Source organism: Mus musculus, chromosome 9 (genome assembly GCF_000001635.26).
Source record: "Mus musculus strain C57BL/6J chromosome 9, GRCm38.p6 C57BL/6J".
NCBI lineage: Eukaryota > Metazoa > Chordata > Mammalia > Rodentia > Muridae > Mus > Mus musculus.
The window spans coordinates 19312113-19329812 of NC_000075.6; the positions used below are offsets into that span (position 1 = coordinate 19312113).

The 17700-nt window shown below is 36.7% G+C and overlaps 1 pseudogene across 1 annotated transcript; it reads left to right on the top strand.

Moving 5' to 3' along the window:
• The first annotated feature begins 6411 nt into the window (after window positions 1–6411).
• On the top strand, window positions 6412–7353 carry Olfr844 (olfactory receptor 844; annotated as a pseudogene). Its single transcript, NR_169174.1, has one exon. The product of NR_169174.1 is annotated as an olfactory receptor 844 (transcript).
• Window positions 7354–17700: the final 10347 nt, after the last annotated feature.

The following is a 17700-nucleotide window of genomic DNA, read 5'->3' on the forward strand; positions in this document are numbered from 1 at the left end:
CTGCACCAAGCCCTCCCACATGCAAATAAGGTTTCCCCAAACTCTCAATTCAAGCCAATGAGAAGTATCTGCTGTTAAGCCCTAAATCATTTCCAAAACTGTATATAAGTCCTATCCAAGGAATAAAAGGTGTGCAAGAACTACTCCATCACAGAGACTGTGGTCCTAAGAGCTGTAACACTTGGGAGGAGATCTGCTCTCTTGAAGTGCCACCTGAGGCCCTGACTCACTCCTTGCTGGCTAGTGGAGCTGACCAGCACAGAGTAAGCAGGGACACAACTTCACCTCCCTGCCTGCATCTGCTTCCCTTCACCAGAACCCTTGTACCAGGACTGGTCAGAGATTTCCATGGAAAGCCTCTGGTACTTAGGCCCACAATTGAATAGGAGTGTGAACCAGGTAGGGACTACCTTAGAGATTTCAAAGACTTGACGCATGCCTATTAAGTTCTCCTTTCCTTCAAATTTTAAATCAAAATACACAATTGTAAATCAAGATACAAGATCTCATCTGTTCATCTGTTCTTCCCATAAAACCTTTGTGTATCATTATGGATTATTACTCTGAAACTGTAACTTCAAAATTAAATGTTTTTATATGTTCACTTGGTAATAATGTCTTATCAGAGTAACATAAAATTAATCAAGAATTTTAATAGAAAGATCAGAAAATAGTTAAATAACTTTGAATTTGACTTAATTAACTTTTTAAAAGAAAATTATTATTAGATTGTATTATTTATATATGATTGGATCTTGGTAGGGGCATCTACTTATGAGTACATATAACTATTGACTTAATAGGCCTTATAGTCTATGGATTTGGGTTACTGGTAGTTGTGAGGCTCAAGATATGTGTTGTAATAACCCAAATTCATTTTTCTTCTGTAAAATCAGCACACACTCATAAATGCTTACCTGCTGCTAATGCTTAAAAGTGTATTTATTACATAGATATTGTGTTGGTTTAACTGCTTCTAGTTGATATATAACTTTGTTCTCTACCATGTTGTTCTAATTACTACTATCAAAACACAAATCAATTTGTTGCCTATAAACTAAAACTTTTAAAACTACAAGAGGAAAGAAAGGTACATTTTTGTTGCTAGAATATATATTTAGTTCTTACAGGTGCCATTGTAATTTCTGAAAAGTTTATCAAAATATCAAGAGTAATCATTCAATATATGATGGACAAACAGTAAAAAAAAAAAAAAAAAGTAGTTTACTTCTGGCTAATGTCAAGTTATCAGTGAGTACATACCATATGTGTTTTTTGTGACTAAGTAAGCCCACCCAGGATGATATTTTCAAGTTCCATCCATTATCTGTGAATTTCATGAAGTCATTGTTTTTAATAGATAAGTAGTACTCCACTGTATCTGTAACATATTTTCTGTATTTTAAAAATTTATTTATTTTTATACTCCATATTTTATCTTCCCAACCATCCCCCTACTCTTCCACTCACATATCTCCTCCTAACTCCTGTGTCTCCACGTGGATGGCCCTACCCCCCAACCCACCTAACCTATAAACTCCCTGGGACTTCCAGTATCTTTAGGGTTAGGTGCATTATCTCTGAATGAACACAGACCCAGAATTCCTCTATTGTATATTGGGGAGGGGGGCTCATATCAACTGGTATGTTGCCTATTTGGTGGTCTAGTGCTTTAGAGATCTCCAGGGTTCAGATTAAATGAGACTGCTTGTCCTCCTACATGATCACCCTTCTCCTCAGCTTCTTTCAGCCTTCTGTAATTCAACAACAGGTGACAGCTGCTTCTGTCCATTGGTTGGGTGCAAATATCTGCATGTGACCCTTTCAACTGCCTGTTGAGACTCCGGAGTGTGGTCATGCTAGGTCCCATTTGTGAGTGCTCCATAGCCTCAGTAATAGTGTCAGGCCTTGTGACCTCCCCATGACATGTATTCCACTTTGGACCTGTTGCTGGACCTTCTTTTCCTCAGGATCCTCTCCATTTCCATCCGTGTAATTCTTTCAAATACAAACACAAACATTATGGGTCAGAGTTATAACTGTGGGATGGCTCCCCTCTCCCTCGTTTGATTCCCTATTTTCCTTCTGGAGGTGGGCCCTATAAGTTTCCTCTCCCTGCTGTCAGGATTTCATCTAAGGTCCCTCCCTTTGAATCCTGAGAGTGTCTTACCTCCCAGGTCTCTGATGCATTCTGGAGGGTTCCCACAAATTCCTATCTCATGAGGTTGCCTGTTTACAATCTTTCTGATGGCCTTCAGGGTTTCATGCATGGTACATACTCACTAATAAGTGGATATTAGATCCCCTCCCCTGAAAAAAAAGTACAGAATACCCAAGATACAGTTCACAGAACTTGAAAATTTAACAAACTGAAGTGCCCACACGAGGATGCCTTAGTTCCACTTGGGAGGAAGAAGAAAGCTATTACAAGTGGGGATTGAAGGAGGGAACTGAGAGGGAAAGTGGACGGGGGGGGGTCTGTCTGGCGGATAGGGGAACCTGATCTGGTATTGGGTACTACATCTTCTCTATCCATTCCACTGTCGAGAAATATCTGGATTGTTTCCAGTTTCTGGCTATTATAAATAAGGCTGCTATGAACATAGTGGAGCATGTGTCCTTGTTATTTTTGAAACATCTTTTGGGTATATGCCCAGGAGTGGTATAGCTGTGTCCTCAGGAAGAACTATTTTCAATTTTCTGTGGAACTGTCAGACTGATTTCAAGAGTGGTTTTAATAGCTTGCAATACCACCAGCAATGGAATCCAGAGGCTGCCCCACCCACAGACACCAAACTCAGCCACTATTGCTCATGCCAAGAAAAGCGTGCTGACAGGTGCCTGGTATTGCTATCCCCTGAGAAGCTCTGCCAGAGCCTGAAAAATACAGATGCAGATGCACACAGTCAAACATCGAACTGAGGGCCAGCACCCCAATGGAGGAGTTATAGCAATGACCAAAGGAGCTGAAGGGGTTTGCAACAATATACAACCTTAGAAACAACAACAACATAGGAAGAACAATATCAACCAACCGGACACCCCAAATATCCCAAAGACCACCAACCAAAGAGTACAAATCGGGGGACCCATGTCTCCAGCTGGATATGTAGCAGAGGATGGCCTTGTCGGGAATCCTGGAAAGTGAGTCCCTTGGTCCTCTGAAATCTTGATGACCCAGGGTAGTAGAATGCTAGGGCATTGAGGCAGGAGTGGGTGAGCAGATGGGGGAGCACCATCATAGAGGCAGGGGCTAGTGGGAAGGGATATGGGGTTTGTGGAGGGGAAACTATGAAGGGGGATAACATTTGAAACATAAATAAATAAAATAACCAATAATAATGAAAAATGAAAGTACATTAGTGAAATTATAAAACAAAAACATTAAAAAGTGATTTTGAAACTCAAAGTTGCATTTAAACACTATGTATATATTAATTTACAAACTAATAGATTTCACAGCACTTCTTTATTTTTTTATTTTGATTCATAATGATCAGTCCTATTCAAAATTAACTATACAGAACTGTTAATGATATAATTAGTAACATGTATATTGAACATGGAGGCTAAAATATCAATATCTTTTTGGGATGTAAATATGATTACTCACATAATAGTTTCCTACTTACATTAAAATATATCTTATTTAAATTTAAAATATATTTCATGCAAAACACACATTAAAAATTAAAGGAAGTCATAAATTTGAGAGTCACTATGTTCATATGCTAGAATTTGGAGTGTTGGGATTTTTTTAATTAATGTATTTATGTATAAAATTCCCATAAGTAAAAATTAAAGAAAAAAGTTAAAATATGCTTACACCCCTAAATATAAAACAAGACCTGGGTGGTAAAGATGCCATTGCTCAAAACAAAGACATAGGGATGGGATTTAGTCAGTAAATAGTGGCATATGGATGTCCACTACCTGGGTAAGGTGCAGGTTACTGAGAAACACATGCTTAAATGGGATGATTAGCCTTAAATTCCAAGAAAAACAGAGCAGCTGTGATTGCTACACCTTCTAGAGTATAGGTCTCCATGCATTTATTCATTAGTATGAGTAATAACATAATAACTAATAACAAAGCCTATCTAATGAGATGGTTTGTATATTCAGTCACTAGGGACAAGGGAGCTGTAAATCCTCTGATCTTGCAACCTGACTCAAGAGGTTAGTCTCACTCATAAAACATACTTGAGTATGCTCTAAGTGCTTATGTGCTTGGCAATAATCTCAAGGTCTCACAAAGAGGTGCTCCCCTTCCTCACAATAGGTGTTCTATGACCACTAAATACCACTAAATAGATGATTTGACTATTCTCCACTTCACAATGACCCTAGCAAGGTAATTCTACCTATTGATGATTTCAAGTTTCTTATATCTGAATCTTTGTGAACATTATATGCAGAAGAAGGTAAGCAATATGAAGTTGCACATAGGAAGTTTACTAACAATCACAATTGTCTCACATCCTTTGTTACCTTCATTAAATTACACACTACTTCCCTCATACTAAAACAACTTAAGCATTAATGGTACAATTTTTAGGGACGAATGCAATAAAATTATCTGTACGTATTTGAATATTTGGGGAATTTAAGGAGAAAGATAATTTTTCAATTTGTATACTCTTTTCCTCAGATCAATATCTATCTGCAGTCTGAAAAAAAAAAGGCAATTGTACCTAGAATCTGTGAGCATACTGGGAGTTTTGATGCAGCCACACATGAAGAAAACTACAGATCTGATATAAGTTCCTCAACACAAAATCTCAAAATATATTAAATTATAATAAGCACATAAATATTAAAATGATTAAAAATTGTCCTTGATCTCAACTTTCCAGAGTTACCATGCTATTTTAGAAAAATATTTCCTTATCTATCAGAGACAGCTTAAATAGTTTATGAAACTACTGCTGTTCTCCCTTTGGTGACAAGAGATGTTTCTCCTCTGTGCTATACAATTATATTTTCCTTAACTATGGCTTCAGAGTCTATTTATAAATGAAGAATGTACTTAAAAGATAACGAACAGGAACTTGGATATCAATGAAAAAGAAACTCAAAATTTTGTATAATAAAAAAATTTAGTTCTGAACTTTCTATAGTTAAAATTATAAAGTAGAATTGAAGATGTAATTTTTAATAAAATTGTACAGTAAATAGGAAATCAAGTAATTTTACTATTAATTTGTTTTACTTCTGCCATACAACAATGATTTTTTCCACATATTATTGATGTCCAGTGTTCTCATACTAAATATAAACTTATGATGCAAACTGCTCCTAAAACTCACAGGTAGAGAAATTCCATAATTTTTGCATCTTTAATCATGGAAACAAGAGGTACCACAACGTTTTAGGATGGCAAGGAATACACCAAACAGAAAAATATGACTAAGTTTTCCTTATGTTGCATAATCTATTTTTCCAAGGTGGTTTATATGTGTTTATCTTCCATGATCCAAATCTAATAAGCTATATGTTTTCATTTTTTAACTATTTTCAAATAAGCCATGCACAATGGTTTTGAGTCAGACTGAGTGAGCACTTTTTAAATCAAAAAATAATTCTTGTTGAGTGGTAACTTTATTCTTTCCATAATGAAGGGAATCCAACTTAGGATATCTAATGGTTCTTTTATGTTATGTGTTTATATGCTTTGTGTATCAACAATTTTAAATATTCTCCTGTGCATTTTTTCTTATGATGTTTAACTTTTCTTCTCATTTGAATTTTTTCTATTTTGTTCAATAGCAAATATAAATGTAAAATATACAAAGAGTGTTCTGAAAAGAATGTTACTCTAAATAATTCTGATTTCCTAGTTTCTAATTGGGTTTCTGATTTTTATATTGATTACATTTGTTATTTGTCAGTGTCATATATTGCTATAACTCACCAATGTACTTTAACACTCTATTTTCTTGTCTGACTCCTGCCCCTATAATTTTCTCATCTCCCTACAAAAAATCTTTCTCATATACTACAACTTTAAAATATATAAAGTTTCTTTGGAATTTCATTCTAAGAATGCAGGGAAATTAATCTAAAAATTGATATTAAGATGTGTTGATGAACATTTGTGTTAAAGAATATACAAAACTCGTAATTCATCAGATTGAAGAAAGTAGAGATGATTGAGAACCTGAGTACATTTTATTGTTTGTGTAAAGTAGAAATAATAATAGTGGATAATCAGAGACATAGGTTTCATTATTCACTTGGACTCAAAATATACTAAATAAATATTTCTATATCAGTAACTATATGAGCCATATTTTAGAAATCTTGTTGAAGTAGGTGCATCATGTATCTTCATAATCTAAAGGTTTTTGTATCATGTAAAGAACACTGTATTAGGTGATGTGACTATTGCTTTCTCTAACTCTGCTCATATTCTTTAGGAATACAGAGTATAAAAATCAAACATTTGCTTCAGAATTTATTCTTCTGGGATTGACAGATGATCCAGAACTGCAGCTCATCCTCTTTGGAATTTTCCTCTTCATGTATCTGGTCACAGTGCTAGGCAATCTCATCATCATCTGCGCAGTCAGTCTTCATCCCAAACTCCATACCCCAATGTACTTCTTTCTCTCGAACCTGTCCTTCACTGACATCTGCTTCATCACCAGCACAGTCCCCAAGATGCTGGTGAATATCCAGAAACAGAACAATGCCATCAGTTACCCAGATTGCCTTACACAGATGTACTTTGTTATTTTTCTTGGTGGAATGGAAAACTTTCTTCTTGCAGCAATGGCTTATGATCGCTATGTGGCCATCTGCCATCCACTTAGATACACGGTCATTATGAATCCAAGCATCTGTATTCTGCTAACTTTGTTGTCAGTGCTCAGTAGCACGATAGATGCCCTGCTACACAGCCTGTTGGTTTTGCGACTATCCTTCTGCACATACTTGAAAATCCCCCACTTTTTCTGTGAACTTGCTCATATAATCAAGCTGTCATGTTCTGACACTCTCATCAATAACATAGTGGTATACTTGGCAACTTTCATATTTGGTGGACTTCCATTTTGGGGCATTATTTTATCTTATGTTCAAATTGTCTATTCAGTTTTGAAAAAGCCCTCAGTAAGAGGTAGTTACAAGGCCCTTTCCACCTGTGGGTCACACTTGTCAGTTGTTTCCCTGTTTTATGGCTCAGTGATTGGGGTCTATATCAGCTTCGCAGTGACTGACTCATCTAGAAAGGCTGCAGTAGCTTCGGTATTGTATACTGTGGTCCCTCAGATGCTGAACCCCTTTGTTTATAGTCTCAGGAACAAAGACATGAAAGAAGCCGTGAGGAAATTATGTGGTGGGATTCTGTAACACTATAGTTAAACAAATCTCTAGTCATCATTGGAAACTAGCTTTTATGTTAACATATGATTAGTCCCAAAAGAACTATATTACACTAATAGTTCTACTATTAAGGTAAAGATTGTCAAATGTTGTAAATTCTGAGAAATATGACTAACCAATATTATCTTTGTTAGTTAATAACCTATGAAATGGATATACTAAGATTCTATTAGTAAATTTAATGAGATTCATTGTTTTCAAAACACATATATGAATTTACTTCAATTGTAACATAATGAAATTATAAAATAATATACTAACAAGCAAAGAAGTTTTTATTTCAAAAATCTTGGAGGTAGGACATATCTTGGATCAGATATATAGCTTCTATTGTTCCTTTTAAAAGTGGCTACTTCAAAGGACTGAGGAGCAGAGAAAGTCAGACCTGTAACTGAAGGAAGTAACTTGCCATGTGGCAGAACTTAAACAAATGTAAACATGATATTTGAGTTACTAGCTAGCTGAGAGCAAGCCTAACATAAGTTGTAGTCACTTATTAATAAATATAAGCCTCTATTGCTTTATTTGGGAAATGTGTCAGGCTTACAAAAGTTCATAAAGTTACACACACAACACACATAAATATATAATTTATAGGAGTATGTGTGTATAGTTGTATAAAGGTGCATATGGAAAATATTTTACTCATATAACAAAAATAAAGAATATGTGAATTTGAGAGGTTAATGACATGGACGGAGTTCTATGGATAGATACATGAATATAGTACTCATGAATAAAGTTATTAAAATTTAATAATAAAATTTAAAAAGTGATATTATGAATAACTAGATTTATATGAAAATATGTTTTAGCAGTCTTTTTTTATTAATATTTTTTATTACATATTTTCCTCAATTACATTTCCAATGTTATCCCAAAAGTCCCCCATACCCTCCCCCCCACTTCCCTACCCACTCATTTCCATTTCTTTTTGGCCCTGGCGTTCCCCTGTACTGGGGCATATACAGTTTGCATGTCCAATGGGCCACTCTTTCCAGTGATGGCCGACTAGGCCATCTTTTGATACATATGCAGCTAGAGTCAAAAGCTCCGGGGTAATGATTAGTTCATAATGTTGTTCCACCTATAGGGTTGCAGATCCCTTTAGCTCCTTGGGTACTTTCTCTAGCTCCTCCATTGGGTGCGCTGTGATCCATCCAATAGCTGACTGTGAGCATCCACTTCTGTGTTTGCTTGGCTCCTGCATAGTCTCACAAGAGACAGCTACATCTGGGTCCTTTCGATAAAATCTTGCTAGTGTATGCAATGGTGTCAGTGTTTGGAAGCTGTTTATGGGGTGGATCCATGGATATGGCAGTCTCTAGATGGTCCATCCTTTCGTTTCAGCTTCAAACTTTGTCTCTGTAACTCCTTCCATGGGTGTTTTGTTCCCAATTCTAAGGAGGGGCATAATGTCCACACTTCAGTCTTCATTCTTCTTCAGTTTCATGTGTTTAGCAAATTGTATCTTATATCTTGGTTATCCTAGGTTTTGGGCTAATATCCACTTATCAGTGAGTACTTATTGTGTGAGTTCCTTTGTGAATGTGTTACCTCACTCACGATGATGCCCTCCAGGTCCATCCATTTGGCTAGGAATTTCATAAATTCATTCTTTTTAATAGCTGAGTAGTACTCCATTGTGTAAATGTACCACATTTTCTGTATCCATTCCTCTGTTGAGGGGCATCTGGGTTCTTTCCAGCTTCTGGCTATTATAAATAAGGCTGCTATGAACATAGTGGAGCAAGTGTCCTTCTTACTGGTTGGGACATCTTCTGGATATATGCCCAGGAGAGGTATTGCTGGATCCTCCGGTAGTACTATTTCCAATTTTCTGAGGAACCGCCAGACAGATTTCCAGAGTGGTTGTACAAGCCTGCAGTCCCACCAACAATGGAGAAGTGTTCCTCTTTCTCCACATCCTCGCCAGCATCTGCTGTCAACTGAATTTTTGATCGTAGCCATTCTGACTGGTGTGAGGTGGAATCTCAGGGTTGTTTTGATTTGCATTTCCCTGATGATTAAGGATGTTAAACATTTTTTCAGGTGCTTCTCTGCCATTCGGTATTCTTCAGGTGAGAATTCTTTGTTCAGTTCTGGGCCCCATTTTTTAAGCGGGTTATTTGATTTTCGGAAGTCCACCTTCTTGAGTTCTTTATATATGTTAAATATTAGTCCGCTATCTGATTTAGGATAGGTAAAGATCCTTTCCCAATCTGTTGGTGGTCTTTATGTCTTATTGACGATGTCTTTTGCCTTGCAGAAGCTTTGGAGTTTCATGAGGTCCCATTTGTCAATTCTCGATCTTACAGCACAAGCCATTGCTGTTCTATTCAGGAATTTTTCCCCTGTGCCCATATCTTCAAGGCTTTTCCCCACTTTCTCCTCTATAAGTTTCAGTGTCTCTGGTTTTATGTGAAGTTCCTTGATCCACTTAGATTTGACCTTAGTACAAGGAGATAGGTATGGATCGATTCGCATTCTTCTACAAAATAACAACCAGTTATGCCAGCACCAATTGTTGAAAATGCTGTCTTTCTTTCACTGGATGGTTTTAGCTCCCTTGTTGAAGACCAAGTGACTATAGATGTGTGGGTTCATTTCTGGGTCTTCAATTCTATTCCATTGGTCTACTTGTCTGTCAGTTTACCAGTACCATGCAGTTTTTATCACAATTGCTTTGTAGTAAAGCTTTAGGTCAGGCATGGTGATTCCACCAGAGATTCTTTTATCCTTGAGAAGAGCTTTTGCTATACTAGGTTTTTTTTGTTATTTCAGATGAATTTGCAGATTGCTCTTTCTAATTCGTTGAAGAATTGAGTTGGAATTTTGATGGGGATTGCATTGAATCTGTAGATTGCTTTTGGCAAGATAGCCATTTTTACAATGTTGATCCTGCCAATCCATGAGCATGGGAGATCTTTCCATCTTCTGAGATCTTCTTTAATTTCTTTCTTCAGAGACTTGAAGTTTTTATCATACAGATCTTTCACTTCCTTAGTTAGAGTCACGCCAAGATATTTTATATTATTTGTGACTATTGAGAAGGGTGTTGTTTCCCTAATTTCTTTCTCAGCCTGTTTATTCTTTGTGTAGAGAAAGGCCATTGACTTGTTTGAGTTAATTTTATATCCAGCTACTTCACTGAAGCTGTTTATCAGGTTTAGGAGTTCTCTGGTGGAATTTTTAGGGTCACTTATATACACTATCATATCATCTGTAAAAAGTGATATTTTGACTTCCTCTTTTCCAATTTGTATCCCCTTGATCTCCTTTTGTTGTTGAATTGCTCTGGCTAATACTTCAAGTACTATGTTGAAAAGGTAGGGAGAAAGTGGGCAGCCTTGTCTAGTCCCTGATTTTAGTGGGATTGCTTCCAGCTTCTCTCCATTTACTTTGATGTTGGCTACTGGTTTGCTGTAGATTGCTTTTATCATGTTTAGGTATGGGCCTTGAATTCGTGATCTTTCCAACACTTTTATCATGAATGGGTGTTGGATCTTGTCAAATGCTTTTTCTGCATCTAACAAGATGATCATGTGGTTTTTGTCTTTGAGTTTGCTTATATAATAGATTACATTGATGGATTTTCATATATTAAACCATCCCTGCATCCCTGGAATAAAACCTACTTGGTCAGGATGGAGGATTGCTTTAATGTGTTCTTGGATTCGGTTAGCGAGAATTTTATTGAGGATTTTTGCATAGATATTCATAAGAGAAATTTGTCTGAAGTTCTCTATCTTTGTTGGATCTTTCTCTGATTTAGGTATCAGAGTAATTGTGGCTTCATAAAATGAGTTGGGTAGAGTACCTTCTACTTCTATTTTGTGAAATAGTTTGTGCAGAACTGGAATTAGATCTTCTTTGAAGGTCTGATAGAACTCAGCACTAAACCCATCTGGTCCTGGGCTTTTTTTGGTTGGGAGACTATTAATAACTGCTTCTATTTCCTTAGGGGATATGGGAATGTTTAGATCGTTAACTTGATCCTTATTTAACTTGGGTACCTGGTATCTGTCCAGAAATTTGTCCATTTCGTCCACGTTTTCCAGTTTTGTTGAGTATAGCCTTTTGTAGAAGGATCTGAAGGTGTTTTGGATTTCTTCAGGATCTGTTGTTATGTCTCCCTTTTCATTTCTGATTTTGTTAATTAGGATTTTGTCCCTGTGCCCTCTAGTGAGTCTAGCTAAGGGTTTATCTATCTTGTTGATTTTCTCAAAGAACCAACTACGAGTTTGGTTAATTCTTTGAATAGTTCTTCTTGTTTCCACTTGGTTGATTTCACCCCTGAGTTTGATTATTTCCTGCCGTCTACTCCTCTTGGGTGAATTTGCTTCCTTTTTTTCTAGAGCTTTTAGATGTGTTGTCAAGCTGCTAGTGTGTGCTCTCTCCAGTTTCTTCTTGGAGGCACTCAGAGCTATGAGTTTCCCTCTTAGAAATGCTTTCATTGTGTCCCATAGGTTTGTGTATGTTTTGGCTTCATTTTCATTAAACCCTAAAAAGTCTTTAATTTCTTTCTTTATTCCATCCTTGACCAACTTCATTGAGAAGAGTGTTATTCAGTTTCCATGTGAAAGTTGGCTTTCCATTATTTATGTTGTTATTGAAGATCAGCCTTAGTCCATGGTGGTCTGATACGATGCATGGGACAATTTCAATATTTTTGTATCTGTTGAGGCCTGTTTTATGAGCAATTATATGGTCAATTTTGAGAAGGTTCTGTGAGGTGCTGAGAAGAAGGTATATCCTTTTGTTTTAGGATAAAATGTTCTGTAGATATCTGTTAAGTCCATTTGTTTCATCACTTCTGTTAGTTTCAGTGTGTCCCTGTTTAGTTTCTGTTTCCATGATCTGTCTATTGATGAAAGTGATGTGTTGAAGTCTCTCACTATCATTGTGTGAGGTGCAATGTGTACTTTGAGCTTTACTAAGTTGTCTTTAATGAATGTGGTTGCCCTTTCATTTGGGGCATAGATATTCAGAATTGAGAGTTCCTCTTGGAGGATTTTACCTTTGATGAGTATGAAGTGTCCCTCCTTGTCTTTTTTGATATCTTTGGTTTGGAAGTCGATTTTATTCGATATCAAAATGGCTACTCCAGCTTGTTTCTTCAGACCATTTGCTTGGAAAATTGTTTTCCAGCCTTTCACTCTGAGATAGTGTCAGTCTTTTTCCCTGAGATGAGTTTCCTGTAAGCAGCAGAATGTTGGGTCCTGTTTGTGTAGCCATTCTGTTAGTCTATGTCTTTTTATTGGGGAATTGAGTCCATTGATATTAAGAGATATTAAGGAAAAGTAATTGTTGCTTCCTTTTATTTTTGTTGTTAGAGTTGGCATTCTTTTCTTGTGGCAGTCTTCTTTTTGGTTCGTTGAGGGATTACTTTCTTGCTTTTTCTACGGCATGATTTCTGTCCTTGTATTGTTTTTTTTCTGTTATTATACTTTGAAGGGGTGGATTCTTAGAAAGATAATGTGTGAATTTGGTTTTGTCGTGGAATAGTTTGGTTTCTCCATCTATGGTGATTGAGAGTTTGGCCGGGTATAGTAGCCTGGGCTGGCATTTGTGATCTCTTAGAGTCTGTATAACATCTGTCCAGGCTCTTCTGGCTTTCATAATCTCTGGTGAAAAGTCTGGTATAATTCTGATAGGCCTGCCTTTATATGTTACTTGACCTTTCTCCCTTACTGCTTTTAATATTCTCTCTTTATTTAGTGCATTTGTTGTTCTGATTATTATGTGTCTGGAGGAATTTCTTTTCTGGTCCAGTCTATTTGGAGTTCTGTAGACTTCTTGTATGATCATGGGCATCTCATTCTTTATGTTTGGGAAGTTTTCTTCTATTATTTTGTTAAAGATATTTGCTGGCCCTTTAATTTGAAAATCTTCATTCTCATCAACTCCTATTATCCGTAGGTTTGGTCTTCTCATTGTGTCCTGGATTTTCTGGATGTTTTAGGTCAGGATCCTTTTGCATTTTGTAATTTTTTTGATTGTTGTGCCGATGTTCTCTATGGAATCTTCAGCACCTGAGATTCTCTCTTCCATTTCTTGTATTCTGTTGCTGATGCTCGCATCTATGGTTCCAGATCTCTTTCCTAGGGTGTCTATCTCCAGAGTTGCCTCGCTTTGGGTTTTCTTTATTGTGTCTACTTCCCTTTTTAGTTCTAGTGTGCTTTTGTTCATTTCCATCACCTGTTTGGATGTGTTTTCCTGTTTTTCTTTAAGGACTTCTAACTGTTTGGTTGTGCTTTCCTGTTTTTCTTTAAGGACCTGTAACTCTTTAGCAGTGCTCTCCTGTATTTCTTTAAGTGACTGATGAAAGTCCTTCTTGATGTCCTCTACCATCATCATGAGAAGTGTTTTTAAATCTGGGTCTAGATTTTCGGTTGTGTTGGGGTGCCCAGGACTAGGTGGGGTGGGAGTGCTGCATTCTGATGATGGTGAGTGCTCTTGGTTTCTGTTAGTAGGATTCTTAAGTTTGCCTTTCGCCATCTGGTAATCTCTGAAGCTAGCTTTTATAGTTGTCTCTGGTTAGAGCTTGTTCTTCAGGTGACTCTGTTAGCCTCTATAAGCAGACCTGGGAGGCTAGCTCTCCTTAGTTTCAGTGGTCAGAGTATTCTCTGCAGGCAAGCTCTCTTCTTGTAGGGAAGGTGCCAAGATATCTGGTATTCGAACTTGCCTCCTGGCAGAAGTTGTGTTCCACTCACCAGAGGTCTTAGGATCCCGTGGGGAATCCTGTCTGGGCCCTTGCGGGTGTCGGGAGACTCCTCTGTCAAGGCACCCTGGTGCTTGAGTGGAGTGGAAGGGACTTGTGCCCCAGGTCAGGCCCGGGTCGTCTGCTTCCCTATTTACCGCAGTCTCAGGTTCCGTGTGATTGGATTGGGGCAGACGCTGTGTTCCACCCACTAGAGGTCTTAGGATCCCACAGGGAATCCTATGTGGGCCCCTGAGGGTGTCGGGAGACTCCGCTGGCAAAGCACCCCGGTGCTCGAGTGGAGCGGAAGGGCGTTTTAGCAGTCTTTTAAGGGGAGTTACAGATTCAAATATGAGGCAAGGAATATAATTCAAATATTGACCATCTGAGATTGATCAGAGCATCAGTTATCAGTAGATTTCTTTATTATAAATTGAAATGACCTTAGAATTATATTTACAAGTTTGGTGTCAAAGTCTATTAACTAATCCACACAGCTTACAATATTCCTGATAACTCCTCTGATGCTTTAAAATATTAAGGTAATAGATCTATTCATTTAATTTTTATTGCATGTATGTATGTCTAGTGAATGTTAAAAGAGAATTTGGAGAATCCACTTGTATTTGTCAGTCTATTAGAAAAAAAAAAACAACTTTTCCTCTAACAGCAGGTATCAGGGACAGTTCTTGAGCTACCACTTATCCTAGTAACTAGGTATTCATGCTCATTTGTATAGATAAATAGACAGGCAGATAGATAGATAGATAGATAGATAGATAGATAGATAGATAGATAGATAGATAGATGGATAGATAGATGGATTGGTAGAGATAAAGATAGATATCATATAGGATAAAATTTATCACATTGAAGTTGCACAAGAAAGACCAATGGAAGAAAAGGAGACCAAGAAAAGACACATGAGTCAGAGACCCACTCATTTGCTCACTCAATAATGTTGTAAAGACATTAAATTAGGAGCATCACTACATATGCAGAGGGCATGGTGAAATCCTGTGCAAACACTGAGTATGCTCTATCAGTTTTGAGAGTTCATATGAGCCTTGATCATCCTATTTTGGAGGACCTAATGTTATTAGCCTCTGTACCCACTGTGATACTTGCTTTTCCATCTCCTCATGCTTGGAAATCCGTGAATCTGAGTGGAAGAATTTGAATGACCCATCCAATTTCAGTAGAGTGCTACACTAAAGCCGTCTGCCCCTGGTCTATTGTTATTGTTGTTGTTTGCTTGTTTTTTTGTTTGTTTTGTTTAGGAAACTTATACAATGACTGCTTCTATTTCACTAGTGGTTAGAGGATATATTCATCTTTAAATTGCTAGTGTGATGTTAACCTAACTTAAGTAATTGGAATTTATTGAGAAACATTTCCATTTCTTTTAGGTTTTCTGATCTGTTGAAGTTTTTATAGTATGCCCCTTCTGATTCTTTGGATTTCCTTGTTTTCTTTTGTTTTGTCTCCCCTTTTTTCCTGAATTCTTTAGGTTAGATATTTTTTACTCAATTTTTAGTTGCTTTGGATAAGGGCTTGTCTGTCTTATTGATTTTCTTACAGAATCCAATATTTGTTGGTAGATTCATTGTATATCTTTGTCTGTTTGACTCACTTTTTAATGATTTCAGCCAAGTGTTTAATTGATACTTACCATCTATTTTGTTAGCTGTGATGTCTTCTTTCCTGTTCTAAAATTTTCAGTTGTGTTACTGAATTGCTTGTATGAAATGTTTTTGACATTTTTATTGGCTACTTTAATTATTTACATTTCAAATGTTATCCTTTTTCCTTCTTTCCACTCTAGAAACACCCTATCCTATCCCATCTCCGCCATCCCCCCACCCACCTCCCTGCCATGGCATTCCCCTACACTGGGATATCAAGTCTTCACAGGACCAAGAACTTCTCCTCCCATTGATGCCAGACCAGGCCATCTTCTGTTATACATGCTTTTTTTTTTCCACTCAGACTGTGAGCTTTGCTATTATAACAGTCTTTATTGTGTCCCCTAAGTTTAGATATGATGTATATCCTTTTCAATTCAATTGTAGAAAGTCTTTAATTTTGTTCTTAATTTCTGTTTTGACCCATTTTTTAGGCAGTAACAGTTGTTTTGTTTTCCTGAGTTTGTAAGCTTTTTGATGTGTCCTTTGCCATTGATATTCAGCTTTGATCTGTGGTATCAAATAGGTAGCAGAGGATTTTTCTTGCACCAGTTAAAATTTCCTTTGTGTTTGAATATTTGCTCAGTTTGGGGGAAATTTTTATGAGGTGCTGCTATTCTTTTGTGATTGTGAGAATGTTCCATAAATAAATATTGTATCCATTTGACTTATAACTTCACTTGGCTCTAGCCTATTTCTGCGTAGATTTTGTCTGAATGACCCGTCTATTGGCAAGAGTAGGATATTAAGTCTCATTGTGCTCCAGTGAATTTGTGATTTAAGTTGTAGAAGTTTTGCTATTATAGACTTGGGTATCCTTGTGCTTTGACATAGATGTTACTGATTAAGTTTTTCTTTTGGTAAATATGTAGTATCTTTCCTTATCTCTTCTGATTATTTCTTGTTTGATGTCTATTTTGTTTTATATTATAACTGCAACACCAGCTTGTTTCTTGTATCCATTTTCTTGACACATATTTTTACTTCTCTTTTTCCTGAGGTGATATAAATTCTTGATGTTAAGTTTTGCTTCTTGTGTGTAGCAGAAGTGTGCATCCTGTTTTTCAACATTCTTTTAGCCTGTATCTTTATATTAGGGAACTTAGGTTACTGATGTTGCAGGATTCCAACTTGGAATGGTTATTGATATTTGAAATTTGTTGTTGCTTATTTATCTGCCTGTATGTACTGTGTACTTTGTTGTTCTTTGCTACCTATTTGTAGTAAAGTGGGGATGCTTGCTTTTCTTTTGCTTATCTTATTAGTAGTTTTCTTTCTTTCCTTTTTTTTTTCAGTGTAGTTGATCTCTTCATTTTGGAGTTGTTTTTCTAGCATCTTTTTTTATGGCTAGATATTTAGATAAGCATTGCTTCAACTTGGTTTTATCATCTGTTTATCCATTTATTGTAACTGAAAATTTGCTTGGTAAAGTAGTCTAGGTTAGCATTTCTTGTCTCCTAGAGTCTACAACATATCTGTCCAGGAGTTTCTACCTTTTGACTCTCCATTTTGCATCATCTTCTCTTTCGTCTATTCCAACTTTCAATATTGATATGGTATCACAATAAGCTTTGACTTACTGATAGGCCCAAGATACACTGAGGTATGCAAAATATGGTGTTATTAAATTCTATTAACCTCTGTCAACAGCCATGCCCTCAGTGGTTCTCAAAATCCCTCTTAGAAAAAAGAAGAACATGATTACCAGGAGATACATAAGATCACCAGGAAAGAGAGAATGAGGTAACAGCTAGTGACTACTTTCAGGCTTTTACATCCAGTGTTAGATCATGATTGATAGAGGTAGTGTATAAAATTAAATTAAACAGACATACAGGAGCAAAAATGTTCTTTTAATTGAAACATTTGTTGGGACACAGTCTTTAAACTCTATGAGACACTATACACACTGGGCATAAGTGTCTT